This window comes from Sapajus apella, unplaced genomic scaffold (genome assembly GCF_009761245.1).
Source record: "Sapajus apella isolate SASKATOON/1434 unplaced genomic scaffold, GSC_monkey_1.0 scaffold3, whole genome shotgun sequence".
In the NCBI taxonomy this organism is placed as follows: domain Eukaryota; kingdom Metazoa; phylum Chordata; class Mammalia; order Primates; family Cebidae; genus Sapajus; species Sapajus apella.
The window spans coordinates 40,188,607-40,205,642 of NW_022436943.1; the positions used below are offsets into that span (position 1 = coordinate 40,188,607).

At 36.4% G+C, this 17,036-nt stretch overlaps 1 protein-coding gene and 1 long non-coding RNA gene across 2 annotated transcripts in view; both read right to left on the reverse strand.

The window, feature by feature from the left end:
* The window catches only part of EIF3H (eukaryotic translation initiation factor 3 subunit H), a 109,016-nt gene that overhangs the window by 21,555 nt on the left and 70,425 nt on the right, over window positions 1-17,036 (reverse strand). The window lies entirely within an intron of this gene.
* On the reverse strand, window positions 1,871-17,016 carry LOC116532817. Its single transcript, XR_004260962.1, has 2 exons — window positions 16,921-17,016; window positions 1,871-5,256 (listed from the first exon to the last, which is right to left on the reverse strand). It is a non-coding gene; the product is annotated as an uncharacterized LOC116532817 (long non-coding RNA).

The following is a 17,036-nucleotide window of genomic DNA, read 5'->3' on the forward strand; positions in this document are numbered from 1 at the left end:
CTACGAAATAAATTGGATTCTTCACACAAAATAACACATACATCCTCTAACAAATTTACATTATCTTTTTAACCAAATCATGAAACAAAACCATGTGATCGTATTTCTTTGAGGTTATAAGAATCTGAAATACATAAATACATTTGTTATGAGAAGCTGAAATATATAAATACCTTGGTCATGAAAACACATACACATAGTGGATAGTAAGAGAGCCATCAGGAAGTTAATTGTATATCATTTGAGATGTGTTTATAGAAAGAAAGTGAATTTACCTGAAGGATTCACCATGAAGAACTCTCATATAAAGAATAGCTTACTAAAATGAAAGGCCAGGCGTGGTGACTCATGCCTGTAACCCCAGCACATTGGGAGGCCAAGGCAGTCAGATCACTTGAGGTCAGTAGTTCGAGACCAGCCTGGTCAACATGGTAAAACCCTGTCCCTACTAAAAATACAAAAAATTAGCCAGGTGTGGTGGTGCATGCCTGGAGTCCCAGCTACTTAGGAGGCTGAGGCACAAGAATCGCTTGACCCTGGGAGGCGGAGGCTGCAGCGAGCAAAGATCGCACCACTGCACTCCAGCCTGGGTAACAGAATGAGATTCGGGGTTGGGGGAGGAACAAACAAGAAGAAGACCAAATGAGAATCTTTTAGTGTTAGGCAAGAAAATAATTTACACTGTGTAACAGGCTCTTTCATGAGGACAAGCAACAGCTCTTGTCATATTTCCAGGTACTAGATTAATGTTAGCACAAAGGTACAGAAAACATTCCCAAAGGATGGAATATTTCAAAAAAGTGATTGTTGCTAACGTACTAGAGAAAGTCACTACTGGGAAACTACAAATGTGTGTGCACGCACCTGTGTGCATGTGTGCACACTCTGCCCCAAACCCTAAAATGAAATTTTCAGGTGGAGCTTCAATGACAACTACTTTAAGAAGATATTCCTGGCCGGGCGCGGTGGCTCAAGCCTGTAATCCCAGCACTTTGGGAGGCCGAGGCGGGTGGATCACGAGGTCAAGAGATCGAGACCATCCTGGTCAACATGGTGAAACCCCGTCTCTACTAAAACTACAAAAAAAAAATTAGCTGGGCATGGTGGCGTGTGCTTGTAATCCCAGCTACTCAGGAGGCTGAGGCAGGAGAATTGCCTGAACCCAGGAGGCGGAGGTTGCGGTGAGCCGAGATCGCGCCATTGCACTCCAGCCTGGGTAACAAGAGTGAAACTCCGTCTCAAAAAAAAAAAAAAAAAGAAGATATTCCTGTTATAGAAAAATCATGTTTGATTTGCCTTTCCAACAAATTCTGTTTCTACTGTAAAACAAGGAGAGAATGACCTCGAGTACTTTTCAAAACACAGAAAACTGTTTGTACAATTTTACAAAAAAAAAATAAATAAATAAAGGAATAACAAAATGAATAATAGGTTTGTTCTGTTAGAAACAATCTGTAAACTTTCTATACTGTAATTAGAATACAGAAAGTAGAAACTGAAGCAGAGGCAGAGACCTGAACCAAGTGAATCAGGCCATGGATACTGATTAAAACATACAAATTTGGCTCCAAGCCAAATCAAAGCAAAAGGAAAATATGGTCATTCATATCCAAAGGGAGACAAATATCAGATCTTAAAGTAGGTAAAACATTTCCTAGTACTTAACCCTAAATGAAATTACCTTAACCCCAAAATGAAATTTTTATGTGGGGCTTCGATGAGAACTATTTTAAGAAGACATTTCTGTTATAGAAAAATCATGTTTGATTTGTCTTTCCTGTAAGTTTCAGTTTCTACTGTAAAACAAGGAGAGAATGACCTCGAGTACTTTTCAAAACAACGAAAACTGTTTGTACAATTTTATTTTTAAAAAAACGGGGGGGGGGGGTGGATAACAAAATGAATTAATAGTTTCATTCTGTTAGAAACAATCTGTAAATTTCGAACTCCTCTTGTTTAAAAAACAGAATGGGATATATCAGAAGTGAGCACTAAACATCCAAAAGAGAACAAATGATCACTTTTCGGAGGTACTGTTTGTAGTGGACACACAAAAGTGTGGTGATAAATGATCCACAGAATCACATTGCTTTATTTGTTCCGAAACCATTTACTGGTCACTGCTTGCACTAGGAGGCCTGATAACGCTATAGTGACCTCATCTAAAAGATACCCTCTTCAATATGGTTGCACAATGAACCGGTGGCAGTTAACTCATTTGTCTCTCTAGACCTTAATTTCCTCACCTAGGAAATAAGTTTCAACTTCCAAACACATGATGACGGCAATTTAGAAAACTTTGCTGTAAGCCCATGGGTTCTTTGCTTAATGAGCATTTTCAAAAGTCCCATAGGTACCACACACCATAAAGGTATAGACTGACTTTATTAACCCTACTCTCCAACTCTGCTGCTTCTGTCTTTTCTCCCTCAGTTAGACTTTGTGCCATCAGTTTTGACTACTTCACCACCACTGGGCTTATAACAGTCAACTACCTTCTTGAGTAGAATTTATTTTCCTCAAGGCAAAATTCATTTAGAACATTTCCAAAAATTTTAAATGGCATGGGAAAATGCTCATGAGGTGCTAAGAGAAAAAAGCAGAATATAAAACTATGAACCGTATATTAATGCCAATATGTAAACAATGTGGACTCTCCTCCTAAGTAGAAAGAATGGAAAGAAATATGCTAAAATGGTAATGGAATAGTTCTCCAGAGAGTGAGATCATACAAGGTTTTTCTTTCTTATTTACTCTTACCATCATTTTCCCTTTTTTTTTTTTTTTTTTGGCAAAAGAATTATTCAGTGCATACAATGTTAAAGTACATACATACATACAGATGCAGAAGTTTCCTACTGCTGGACAACTTGCTGATTTTCCCATGGTCACCTATAACCTGGTTCCTAGAGCTCTTAAACTGTGGGAGCAGGAAACAGTACAGGGTACTAGACTACTCTGAATCTGGAGCACCTAACCTGGTCTGAATAACATCTTTACCACACAGTAATTGTGTGACTGGTGACAAATTAACTGGACTCCTCTGTGGCCAGAAAAGGAAACATGGGGAAAGTGGGGGATGTGGGGGGTGGGGCAGCACAAAACTGTCTACTTCATATAGTAGTTAAGATTAAACAAAATCATTTACACAACAGCTTTGTGCACTGGAAACCTCAGGAAGAGTTCAAACACTTACCACCATCACCTATTATACAGAAATGTTGCTTAGAACATGGGTACTTTGGTACTTATCTGGGTCAGAAGGAAATGTTTATGTAGAATAGGACTGGATTAACTTGGTCTCCATGGAGTGTTATGCAAGCTCCCCTTTTCTCATCTCCATACTGGTGAAGGGGAAATCAAGAAAATGGTGGGGGGGGGGGGGACTGCAAATCGTATGTGTCACTACAAAAATCAAAGTCTATGCATTTGTGACATTCATGTCATGAAACAGAATTCATATATACAAATAGGAATATGATCAAAAAACAATCTACCATGAAAAAAAAAATACTTCTAAGATACTAAAAACGCTAAGCTAATTATATTCAGTACAATAAAGAACAGATTCAATAAAGAAAGAGACAAGCTACAGAAATTAGATTTCAAGAAAAGGTAATCTTGGGTGTTCTATTATTACTGTGCATATAACAATATAATTGCATTGTATCATATAAGTTTCTATCTCCTGATTCCATTTATAACTCTTCCAAAGAGAGAAAATAAGCTTCCCTCCCCCATCCCCAACAGGTGACTTTTAAAAAAAGAAAAACATTGAGAATGGGGCTGTGGATGGGAAGGAGGAATGAGCAGTAATGCCAGCTTACTCAGGGGACTAGGTAAAGGCTATCTGGAAATACTGCCCACCCAAGTGAATGGCTAAACTCCGTTAAACATAGCAAACAGCTTTATGATACACCGTACATTGCTTAGTAGAAGGGTCCACTCCAGCAACCTCAACTGCCCAAAGATGAGCTTCCTTTACCTTCAAACATCAGGATGATTTGGATTTTAAAAAACAGTATTAAAGATGTTACAAAAGAAAGCCTGCGGAATGTAATTTTTGAGGACTATCTTTAACTGCAACCTAAGAATGGAAACTGACAGAAGTTACAGAAAAGGTTAGGAAGAGCAAATCATTTCCTATGGTTTAGTTAAACCAGAAAAACAGAAGTTTTTACAGCCACACACTCCATCCATCCTTTCTTGTCCTCACTTCCTCAGCTCTTTCCCTACACACTCTGCTTTGTCCAAACACTTTCGTAGGATAGGAAATACAGCATTCCAAGCTAAGAAAAATGATCAAGCAGAAACCTTCATGGCAGCCCATGATAAACGACAAATCTGAGGTTAGGAACCTCTGGTTTACTTTTAAATGGGACCATGTTATATTTCCTGTTATGACAATATCTAACCCAGGAATCCTTATCCCGGGATTTCAAGGCATCTGTGAATTTCCCATAATAATATGTATACGTACTACTGTGGAGACAGTCCAAAGCTTTCACCAAATTCTCTAAGGGGCTCAAGATCTAAAAGAGGGTAACAAGTATTGAGATGCAATGGAGAACAAGCCGAATGTGCTCCTGAAACTCCCACTGCTTCATAAGTATGTGGGGAGAATGCAGAGGTAAGGCTAGGTGTGGGGCAGTTATCAATCCAGTTCCGGGGCAGCTACGGAATAGCATAGATCAGTACTGAGATCACCAAAGATGCACTATCAGGACAAGTATGAATCACAGACGACAGGTTCAGAAAAAACTCCAGCTTTCAGCAGAAGAACCAACAGAATGTGACGGTTACCCTTGCCCTTGTTCTACCAACAACACAAAGTGCATCATGAGGGAAGATGGATGGAAGCTTCATCTAACTACTCTGTGATCCAGACTATTACTTTCTAAGATGGAAAAAAAGAAAAAGATGTGCATGTCCTTACCCACCAGGTGATAAGACCAGAGACTTCTACATTTGAGAAGAATACACATTTACAATTTGGGGGAAAGCTAGTCTCTAGCAAAAATATCACATTATCACATTATTGAAATACTCAGGACAAATTTTATTCTATGTTAGCAATGTGCCTTAGATGTAAATAGCTCTACAGTCACATACTAAAGACTAACTTCGAGCACCAGCAATCCTGTTACTTTCTGAAGTTTTTACACACAGATCTCTTCAAGTCGTAACTGAGACTAACCTTTTCAGCTGTCATTATATAATCTGAAGCTCATGAAGATACTTTCCTATGAAGGGTCACTAGGATTAGAGAGGAAGACGAAATACAGTGTATGAGGTGGGGAGAAGTAAAAAAATATTGGAAGGTAAAAATATTTCTACACAAACATGTCCGAAGGCTACAAAACAGACCAAACAATTATCTTCTGCAATTGGCAAACATCTCCTGCCAGATGTTTAAAATAGAATTAACTTCTATGGGCTACACTGATAGAAATAAACTGTACAACTATAAATAAATAAACATCTAGGAAAGCATAAATAACTGTCTAGGGAAGGAGTATCTTTGTTTTACATTTCCTAAACTTGTTTCAGATTATTTGTCATCCCCCAACCCAGCACAAAAACTGTCCTCCAATGTAGTATTCACTGATACTAAGCCAGCAGTGTATCCCAACGCTTTTGAGAATGTGTCAAAGGCAGACCAAACAGTATCTTCATAGGGAGCTAAGTTTAAATAGAGTATCTGCAATGTTTCAAAGCATTTCAACCCAGGTAATAATATTACCTTAACAACAACAAAATCTCCCTTTTCCTTGTCGAAAAGATTATTATGTTCAGTTAGACCAACGCGTTAAATGGCTTACATGCTTTCTCCTTATATTCTGGAAGAGAAAAATCTGAAAGAATGAATTCATGCGTTCATTCCCATGACAATTATTTATTCTATGCTCTAATTGTGCCAGACCTTCTAGGTGCTGTCCAGCATAGGGTAGTAAAGACAGAGAAAGCTCCTGCAGCTGACATCATACTGTAGAGGAGCAGACAGGGCACACAGGCTGACAGTCAGCATTTTTGGGTCTATTCAAATGCTTAACGTTTGTTCACTAAAGAAAATAACTGGGTAATCCCACAGAGTTCTCCACACCTTTAAATTGAATAAACTATCTCTGTCAAGAACCACCAAAAAAATAATCAAGCTTGGAAGTCAAAGTCCTGGCTTCATACCTTGCAAAAAAAAATACAGAGTAAAAGAATAGTTGCACGATGGGAAAACAGAAGACTTGAATTGCAATTTTGGCTCTGCTATTACATACAACAAAACAAAGCAGAGAAAAACCTTCCCAAAAGCTAAATGCCCTTAAAAATATAGTTTAAAAAGTAACCTAATTTTTAATTTATCCCAAATCAAAAAATTATCTGGTTTAATATTTATTACAATGATATGGAAACAAAACAGTAAAACAGCAATGAGTATCCTTGTTAGGTGAAGAAAGCTAACATTTTAAAACAGTTGAAGCAGGGATCAGATAAAAACCTGCCATGAATAAAATTCCACGTGTTTCTCTGCTAAGTTTTGATACTAGAATCAATTATCTCTACTGTCTGTTCAAAAACTAATATTCCACAGAGATATGTGGAAAAAGCTAGTTTCACTAAAAATATGATCTAGAAATCCTAATAACCTGAAAGGAACAGAAAATAAAAATAAGACTCACAACAGGCCAGGTACAGTGGCTCACGCCTATAATTCCGACACTTTGGAAGGATGAAGCAGGAGGACTGCCTGAAGCCATGGTTTTGAGACCAGCACAGATAACATAGCATCTTTACCAAAAAAATTTAAAAATTAGCCAGGCATGGTGGCTACATCCCTGAGATCCTAGCTACTCAGGAGAATGCAGTGGGAGGGTCACTTGGGCCCAGGAGTTTGAGGCTGCAGTGAGCTATGATCATGACACTGCACTCTTGCCTAGGTCACAGAGCTAAACCCTGTCTCTTAAAAAACAAAAAACAAACAAACAAACAAAAAACTTGAAACAGTGGTCAATGGTCAGGAGAGGGGGAATAGCAATAAGAATCACAATTTAAGAAATGACAAGATTTCTAGTGTAAAGATGACACCAAAGAGCTATGTAGTTTCACCATACAGAAACCTGGCCTCAGGCTACTCTAAAAATGAGGGGGAGGCTCAAAAGGTTTCATTAGATTTTCCTCCCAACACTTTAATTTTAATTCAGACAAACAAGCATTTATCATTTGCAGACCCTTTAACAGACATATGGTACTCATGAAATCCACTGAGTTCACGTTTTAAAAAGTTATCCCAATCTTAATAAAGTTTTAATAAAATTACAAAACACACACACACACACACACACACACACACACACACACACACGAAAAACTGCTGTGTGCCAATGACAGGAACAAAGATGATTTGTACCTCTCCCCAGAGTTTCAACACAGCCAGGAGGCAATGGCTTGCACTACAGGTTACATGTCTAGAAAGCTTATTTTCTTGATTTCTACTAACTTAGAAGCTGTTTACTCAGACTTTTAAGACATCGGCAAAAGCAGTAGGCATTTGGTCACTGTCGGAGGATCCTAGATATATAAACAAAATAGAGACTCCAAAATTAAATTTCACACTAAATGTCTACAAAACATACTATATCTAAAAATTAATATTTCAATTAGGAAAATTATGGGGATTCAATTCTAATCCTTTAAAGCTCTGGAAGCTATTCATATCAAACTGTGGTATTTAGATGTGGTTTTCAAAAATATGCCAACAATCTCATCAATTTCTTCCTCTAATAAAATTATCAAGTCTTAGTAATAACATCTTACTAACTCCAGTATCATAGCCTCAATGTTAAAAACTGTGATATTTTTGCTCAGAAATAATACTGTCAAGTTACCCAGGAAACTATTTGTTTAGCTAACCATGCCACTCTGACAAATTATTTATAAAAATAGAAATAGCTTTATTGGTATTAACTATGTCACAAAGAAGGAGTAAAATGCAATCTCTTCTCTCATGTCAAAGATTCATGCAAGCATCTTTCTCTTCATAGGCAGTATGGAAAAGCAGGGTCAACCTAATATCATGCCACACGTTTCTCATTCATCACACTGTAAAGATGAATACTTAAAGGTGGAAATTTTAAATGTTATTTTGACTACTTCCACAATGAATTAAGATTAGAAAGCATAATAAATTATTTCATAAAGCCCAAGATTCTACTGAGTATAAGAAGGAAAGAGGTTGGCAATATTAATTCTAAGACATTATAGATTAACAGATGCATCCCAATTTCATAGAGTTCAGGTGCAAAAAAAAGAGACCTGGGGGTGGAAGTGGGGGTGGGGGTGGGCAGGGGATTCTAAAGCAGATAATGCTGTTCCCAGCAAATGAAGTAGTGGACAGGTAGGTACTGTGGTAGCAATATCCTTTTCTTGATGCACAACTGCATTCTATCAGATGCACTCTATCCATCCCACTTTTTCCTATGTCATAACTCACAACATAATTATTAAACAGAAAGTCTCTTCCCTTGAATCATGGATTTTCCATTATGAACAACAACAACAAAAACAACACCTAGCACCTCTCCAAACAAGAACACACATGCTCAGAATGAATACTCCTGTGTGTACAGATCAACTACGAGGCTGAATACCTAGTCACATGCACAATTAAAAAAAATGCTTTTGCATATTGTATGTGACTGATATTAACCAGTATTATCCAACAGTCATTATGTAAAGGAAATATAAATACTCTACTTTCTTTCCAAATAATATTTGTCAGAGACTTAAAGTAAGTCTGCAATAGCAAGACTTATGCTTTTTTGTGTTAAAAAGAAAAAGTGCTACTTTGAACGATGCTACTATAGTTGGTACTCTTGACCATCTTTAACAACAAGATTCATTATTTTTGCAAATAATCCTTTGGAAAATATAAAATATCTCATTTTACATCTATCCTCAAAAACTTTATTGATTTATAAAAAAAAAAGTATTCGTAACTCATTTTCAAATCACTTTTTGATGGCACTGTGCTACCACTTGATAAAGTCATATGACTCAAGAAACCAATAAAACCTATTTTCAGACATATATCATTGTAATTCCTGTTTACACTCTTTTCCTATTGTCTGTGTAAATCATCCCACTTCTAGATTCTTATTCCCAGTATATACAGATCCACATTCCATTTTGACCAGAATTTCCCAACCTGGCCACTAATGATGACATTTTAGGTAGCTAATTTTTTGTTGTGGAGGACTATTATGGGCATTGTGAGATGTTTCACAATGCCCTGGCCTCTATCCTCTACATGCCAATAATGAGCACACACACAACTCTTCCCAAGTTGTGACAACCAAAAGTGTCTCCAAACACCTCCTGATGTCCTCTGGGGAGTAATCCCCAATACCCCTCCAGCCCTGAACACTGATTTAAGCAGTGAAATTCTGCTTAAATGTCAGATTTAATTTTGAATTTTTATTCAAAGAAAACAGTGCTATGTTACTATTTTTATGATTGATCCACTTTTGAGAGATTATAACAAGGAGAATGAAACATCTGAAAGCAACAAAATATCTGATTGATATAAAAATGTTAACTAAAACAAACTACCCTATTAATTGAATATTATCTAACACATGCTAATCAACTTACTATCTTTATAGTACACATTCAACCTTGAAAAACTTATTACTAAGAACATAAAAAAGCATTCTAGAAAACGCACAACCGATCTTACACTTCAATGTGTAAAATGTACATGAATAAGACTGTTTCAATGCCTCATCCTCTGAAAACATCAAAATATGAGGATGTTTTAGAAAGTGAAGGCGATGTTAAAAAAAAAATTAACTGCTATTTTAAATACTAAGTATTCAACCTAATTGACTACATGGAAATGTGATATAGGCCCAGGAACATGGAGGAACCTTTAAATTAAGATTAGATAAACTAACGACAGATACATACACAGTTAAGATCTTGAAGCTGGTTGTCAACTTTCGCAATTATGACTTCTCATAAAACTTGTCTCTTGTTACAATACTATTTACTAATACTAATGAGAGAAAAAATACAAGATGGGGAAGACAATGTATTAGTCTGTTTTTATACTGCTATAAATAACTGCCCAAGATTAGACCGTGTAATCTAAAAAGGAAAGACATTTAATTGACTCACAGTTCAGCACGGCTGCAGAGCCCTCAGGACACTTACAATCATGGAAGAAGACGAAGGGGAAGCAAGGCACCTTCTTCACAAGGCAGCAGGACAAAGTGCCAAGCAAAGAGGGAAGAGCTTTTTATAAAATCATCAGGTCTCATAAGAACTCACTCACTATCATAAGAACAGCATGGAGGAACCATCCCAATGATTCAGTTACCTCCAACTGGCCCCTCCCTTGACAAGTGGGGATGGAAATTACAATTCAAGATGAGCTCTGGATAGGGGCACAAAGCCTAATCATATCAGACCACAAGCTTGGATTAATTGACAGTACTACTACTGTAAATGGCAAGGAAAAGAAAGGGTAAACATATGATATTCATCCTTTAGGTCTTGGCTTGGAAGTCCCTTCTTTCTGGAAATGTACTTAGTTCCCCAAAATTCACATTCAGTTCCTTCACTTGGTGCACTGTATTTCTGCTTTCATAAGATTAGCCCATTATGCTATAATTGCCTTATTTTGTCTACATTTTCCCAAATAGGCCACTGTGTCCCCAGCACCAAGTAGATGATTGCCTGGCACCAGTGAATACTTTACTAAGTCCTTGCTTAAAAAAAAAAGATTCATATGAATACTGTGATAGCCCTCCTTACAGTATTTAAAAGAAATAGCATACACCTATTTATCCAGCATAATTAAGAATATCAAGTAAAGGGGGAAAAATTCCTGGTAGCATTCTAAAACACTGCAAAGACTCCAAATTTTTACAAATCTCAATGAGCTCTAGGTATGACGCTCTCTATATTTAGAAGGGGTGTACTGAAATTACATGCCTAATTTTACTTACATCTTTTGCAGAAAAATACACTGTGGAAAAGTAATGGTAACATTTTAGATGATGCTTAAATCCAGAATCTTACTCCATTGGGCTTATCCAAATAAGCAGCTTACAAATCAACATATTTTGCAATCAAATACATTTTAAACTAAAACATGTAATTTTCACCTGAAAAATGTTCAATGATGGTTAAGACAAGATGTGTTTTAACCATAGAGGGACATATGTTCCAATGTGGCTAGATCCCCACATTTACTTGTTGTACTAATGTCCCCCATGATTTGGCATTCACTTGGGAGTAAGGCATTCCCGTTTGTATAGTAAATTATATGGTCACAGTTAAATCCCATTAGCATATACTAAGAGCAACAACCTTGAAGAAAAAATGCTGGCACCAACAATAATAGCTTCCACTTACTGAGCACCCACTATACTTCAATCAATAAATCAAATAGTTTCCATATTGCATATAAGGTAGGTAAGTTTTTCCAACTGTCACACGTGTAGTTTGCCTATATAATAAGAATTAACAACTACAGCTCAAGGCTGGAGTTTCCCAGTTACCAAGCTCATGTTCTTTCCAATATACCATAAAATATTTACATCTTACGATTCTCGTTGCTAGAAATCTAGAATAAGGTTACAATTCTAATTTGAAAGAAAAAATAGTTGTTTTTAAATGGTCACCAAAAAGTATTTATACTAATAAAAAAGTTAGAAATTACCTAACAGGTCTGATGACAGGAGATGTTAAGTAAAATATATTCATGCCTTCAAGAGTTTACAGTACAGCTTAAATAATGATGGTGATGAGGATCATTCAATAATACAAGAATGTACTTAATATGAAACATACAAAAGGTAAAAAACTGGCCGGGCACAGTGGCTCACCTGTAATCCCAGCACTTTGGGAGGCCAAGGTAGGCGGATCACCTGAGGTCAGGAGTTCGAAACCAGCCTGGACAACATGGTGAAACTCCGTCTCTACTAAAAATACAAAAATTAGCCAGTGTGGTGGAGCAGGCCTGTAGTCCTAGCTACTCAGGAGGGTGAGCACAAGAATCACTTGAACTGGAAGGCAGAGGTTGTAGTGAGCCAAGACCAGACCACTGCACTCCAGCCTAGGTAATACAGCAAGACTCTGTCCTCCAACAAAATAAAAAAAAAAAAAAGGTAAAAACACTCTAAAATTTTAAAGCATATTTTAAAAGTTTAGGAAGAATGATACCAAACTAATAACCACTGTGTTAAAGATGACACAAGATAATTCTAAATTCTATAAAATACTGTTCTGATAATTTTATTATTCAAAAAACATTTAAAAAGAAAAACTTACCACGGGCTAAAAGTTCAGAGAGAGTACATTCTATTCTCTAATTCATAACAAAATTCACATGCTCACAAAAGTAATAGTTAAGTTTAAAGATATAGATAAGATAGGGAGAGAAAAAGCAAATGAGAGATGCAAGAATTTGAGGAGTTTAGTAACGGAAGCATTTCAAGAGGTAAACCAGATGTTTCCATAGAAGTGCAGCAGAGACTCCAGGAGACAGAAAATCATAATGTCAATAGCTGTACTCAGATCAAACAGCATAAAAGTAGGGTCCAGCCACTACAGAAATGTCCACTATGCTCAAAGGATCAAGCCACTCTATGCTCTCAGCAAAACCCAAAATTAAAATCATCTGAAGGTTGCTGATTAAGAAAGTACTGGAAAGAGGAGAAGATTACCTCCTCAAACATTTCACTGGTAATTGGAAGTTTGGCAATTGGGTCAATATACATAGGTATCAAAAGCATAATTTAAGTCAATAGTGTCTCATTTGAAGCTGTAAAAAGTTACTAACAGCGACTGGTATATATCCATTTTATTTGCTTCTGCTGTCGCCATCATGCCTTCCTTTCCAAGCATCTCTCTCCTGCTTTACTTTTACACAGGCAATGTTTTAGACAATGATGTAGACACTCCCTCCAAAAGCCTCTCAAAACCACATGAAAAACTCCTTAAGATATTCCTGTCTCCAGAGACAGCCCAGTCCAAATGCCCTCACAAAACACTCCCTAGGTCTGTATCACATTTCAAGAGGATAAGAGATGCAAACCCTGGTTAAATTGCTCACAAAAAATAGGTAAAAGGTAAAAATTAATCCAAGTGTTCTGTACCTATTAAATTTACCTTCCCTACAAAATGTGCCATATACATAGCACGAAGCTACTTAAGCTGGGAATGTTTGGTTATTTGAGGGGTGAAAGTCTTACTTTCTAATCGCCTGTCACTTTTATTCAGCAACCTAATCAAGAGAATATAAAATGAAATGTTGTAATACGTGGTTTGCTATGGTTGTGACCCATGAATTTTTTTCATAGAGAACTATGCTTAGATGATAATCATCTGACACTGAATTATGACTAGTACATTAAGTGCCTGTCCAGAGAAGATCAATTAAATTTCCATGAATGTTAAAGGTCAAAACATCTCAGAGTACCTACCACCTACTAAACAATAACATTTTACAGATGGTGTCATAAAAAATTTCAATAGACCTCTGCTCTTCTATCAGGAATAAAAGCAGAGAAATCCATGCCCCACACATTAAAAAGAATGCCTTTTCATTGTTTCATGTTCTACATAATGAATTTATCTCCTTAGTATAGAGATCAGTCTGCTTCATGCATATTTACTCCAATTTTCAACTTCACTTGTGTACTGCTCTGCTCTGGCTGCCATTACAAAACAACATAGACGACGTAGCTTAAATGACAGAATTGTACTGTCTTACAATTTCTAGAGGCTGGGAAATCTAAGATGAAAGCGCCAGCCAATTGTGTTCCTTGTGAGAGACCCTTCCTGGCTTGCAGATGGGTAGTCATTTTCTCACTGTGTCCTCAGATGGCAGAAGGAAGAGTCAAACTCTCCTGTACCTCTTCTTGTTAAGGACACAAATTCCTGCTCTCATTACATCATCTAACCCTAACTACCTCCACAAAGGCCTACCTCCAGCTATCATCACATTGAGGGTTAGAAATTAGACATAAGAATTTCAGCAAAATGTTAAACATTCAGCCCTTAACAACTTTACCTTTCTCAATTTGGTGATGGTATGTGAGCAAGGGGATGGATGACATAAATTAAAATTTTTTATTTAAGCCATAAATGTTGTAATAAGAAATTGTTGATATCAACGTTCACAAAAAAGACTAAGAAAATAATACCAAAGGTAGGTAAAGCAAAACACAATCTCTGGTTATGAAGATGCTATTTTATAAATGCTAAAGGTCACATTAGTACTTGGTGACTTATATAATCCAGGCAGGTTACATATGTTGAATTCTAATTCTAACTATCCTTGTTTTTTTCTAAAGCCACAGGAATGATTAATAGTAGCCCATATTTATTCGTAATTTAGTATGCAGTAGCCACTTTGCATGTATTTATGTTAATCTTCCCAACAGTTCAACAATAAGACTACTGTTTTCTGCCCCATTTTATTTTACAGGTGAGGAAAGTCTAAGCATTGTCCCCTACAGTAGTACAACTTTAAAATACAGAGTTTAGAAAAAGAGAAATAAGACGTGTCACTAATAATTCCATTTCTGCAGAAAGAACTAGTCAAAAATCTATAGCTTTTCATTTGACTATTAATAAAAGGAACCTGTCTTTGTTCTATGTTTTAATCTCAAAGAGATGCTCTTACACAACCACTGGAAAAAGCCAAGATGAAACTGGGCGGAAAGGATCAAGTTCTCCCCAGATGGAAGTCCTACAGACTTGAGGGCTTTTTCAAAAGTATTTGATTGAAAGTAGAAAAAACAGACAGTGAATCTTCTAAAATATATTCACTGTAAAACTGTTCTTTATGGATCCCTCCTAAAGTGAAGACCTAGAATGAACACAATTTTAAAGCAATCTCCAAAAGACACCGTGATTCTTCCCTTTCTTCAATTAACATGAACTTTAAAATTACCTTGCAGCAATTCTATTCCTATTATTCCAAAGAAACAAGATGATGCATTTCTCCTTAGCTACTACTGTTATTTCCTGTTAAGCAACAGTCCTTAATGTTACATAAAACTGCTGCTAGACAATTACTGATGGGAAGGAAAAACACAGAAATCTGGTATATCATGAAATCTTTTCCAGACTCAGAATTATGACCAGTGCTAAAATTCAAAGATTGAAGGAAATAGATAAGAGAATCATTCTTTTGAACTGTACACATACACTACAGGAAATATGCATAGCATGAAAACAACACAGCATTTTACAGTGTTTATAAATCAACATCCTGCAGATGTTATCATTGGGAATATCCACAATTTGTTCAATTATAAAATGTTTTAAATTGTCATATTAACAAGAAACTCGTATCTGCTTCAAATGCTTTTTTGGAAGGAGTATGTAAATCATAAATATCTGCTGTACAGTCGAGAAAGAATACTAATTTACTATTTATTCGTAACGGGTACGTCTTAAAATGTATTTTTCCCAAATGTTTTCATACAGAGTATAGATGCAATGTGAACCAGAAAAATATTCACAAAATGTAGCTGTAGCACAACTTATTTGGTATCATGCAAATCACTCAGTCTTTAGGTTATAAAGGACTGTGTGTTTTCCCTCTCTTATCTGTTTAAGATAAACTTCAAATTCTGATTTCTTATGATGTTTGATATAAGAAATCAACCAGGAGGATACCCTACAGAGAAACAGAACATCTGGTGAAACATGTAACATGCCTCAGGATTATGTCTGCTACTAAGGTTAGTGTACAATGTGAGAGCTGCAATCTCTGTGTTAATCGGTCAGTAAAAGCATAACAAAGAACTAAACAAAAGGTAGTAAGAAGGCTGTTCTTCAGCCACAGAATACTTTCTTTTTCTCAGCAATGTGCGAGCAACTGGGACTCACACAGTATTTGGAGAAATAATTCCATAATAAGTATACACTTTGTTTCAAAACACGTAGCTGTTCAATAGACTACTTCCCCCATAAGAATATTAATTACATCCCTTCCCCAAATATATTAACCTAGGCATTCATCAAGACAGGATGTATGCTGTTTCTTTGTCTGTGATTCATCAATCTATTGTGCTTTTATTTTTCAACCCACCAATAAAAGAAGTTGGAGAAGAATAGGAAAGAAAAACTGAGCAAGTCCAGATGACCAGGAGAGATGGCATTATCAACTCAAAAAGGCACACAATGCTCAGCAGCCTTGCTCCTCCATTTGTTTTTGACTTTCAATTTTCTGCCATAAACAGCAACAACAAAATTCTATGATTACTTCGGTATAAACTGCCTTACATTTGTGACATTTTTTAAAGCCCCCACTGTTTCATTAAAGGTTCCCAAACAAGGAAAGATCTGCACAGCAGGAGAACTCACTTGGATTTTCTGACAGCTGTGAAGGATCAGTCTCCTAAAGTAACAGAGATCAACCGCAAACTGAAAACTGTTTAGAAATAAAATGTTTCCATCACCTCACACTATCAGCTACTTCCATTAGTAGCCATGAAAAAGACACTGGATTTTACCCAGTATTTTCATACAATAAACTTTACTGACAGTAGAAAAGAGAATACAATTACAAACTAATCCTATTATTAAACATAGGAAGTCATCAATGAAGAGAAAGATTACTTCTACCTCTTCTCTACTGGACTAAACTAATCACAAAAGCCTTATAGAACAGTTTACAAATGTTACTCATGAAGCTTATTTTGGGCTCCATATTATGAATTAAAACATTATTACTTAAAATATAAAAGCTCCTGAAATACCACAGGGGAAAAGAGGAAAAAAAGAAAAAAAAAATTAAAATATAAAAGCATCTCAAGTCAATGATAAGCACCATGGAATGAATTTTGTCTGTCTCTGAACACCCTGACTACCTACTTATCAGAAAGGATAATACAATCCACATACCCTGGAGACCAAATGTGTTCCAGTCATCCATATTACAATAAAAATAAAGAGGTTGTGGGCCAGGTGCAGTGGCTCACACCTATAAATCCCAGCACTTTGGGAGGCGGGCAGATCAC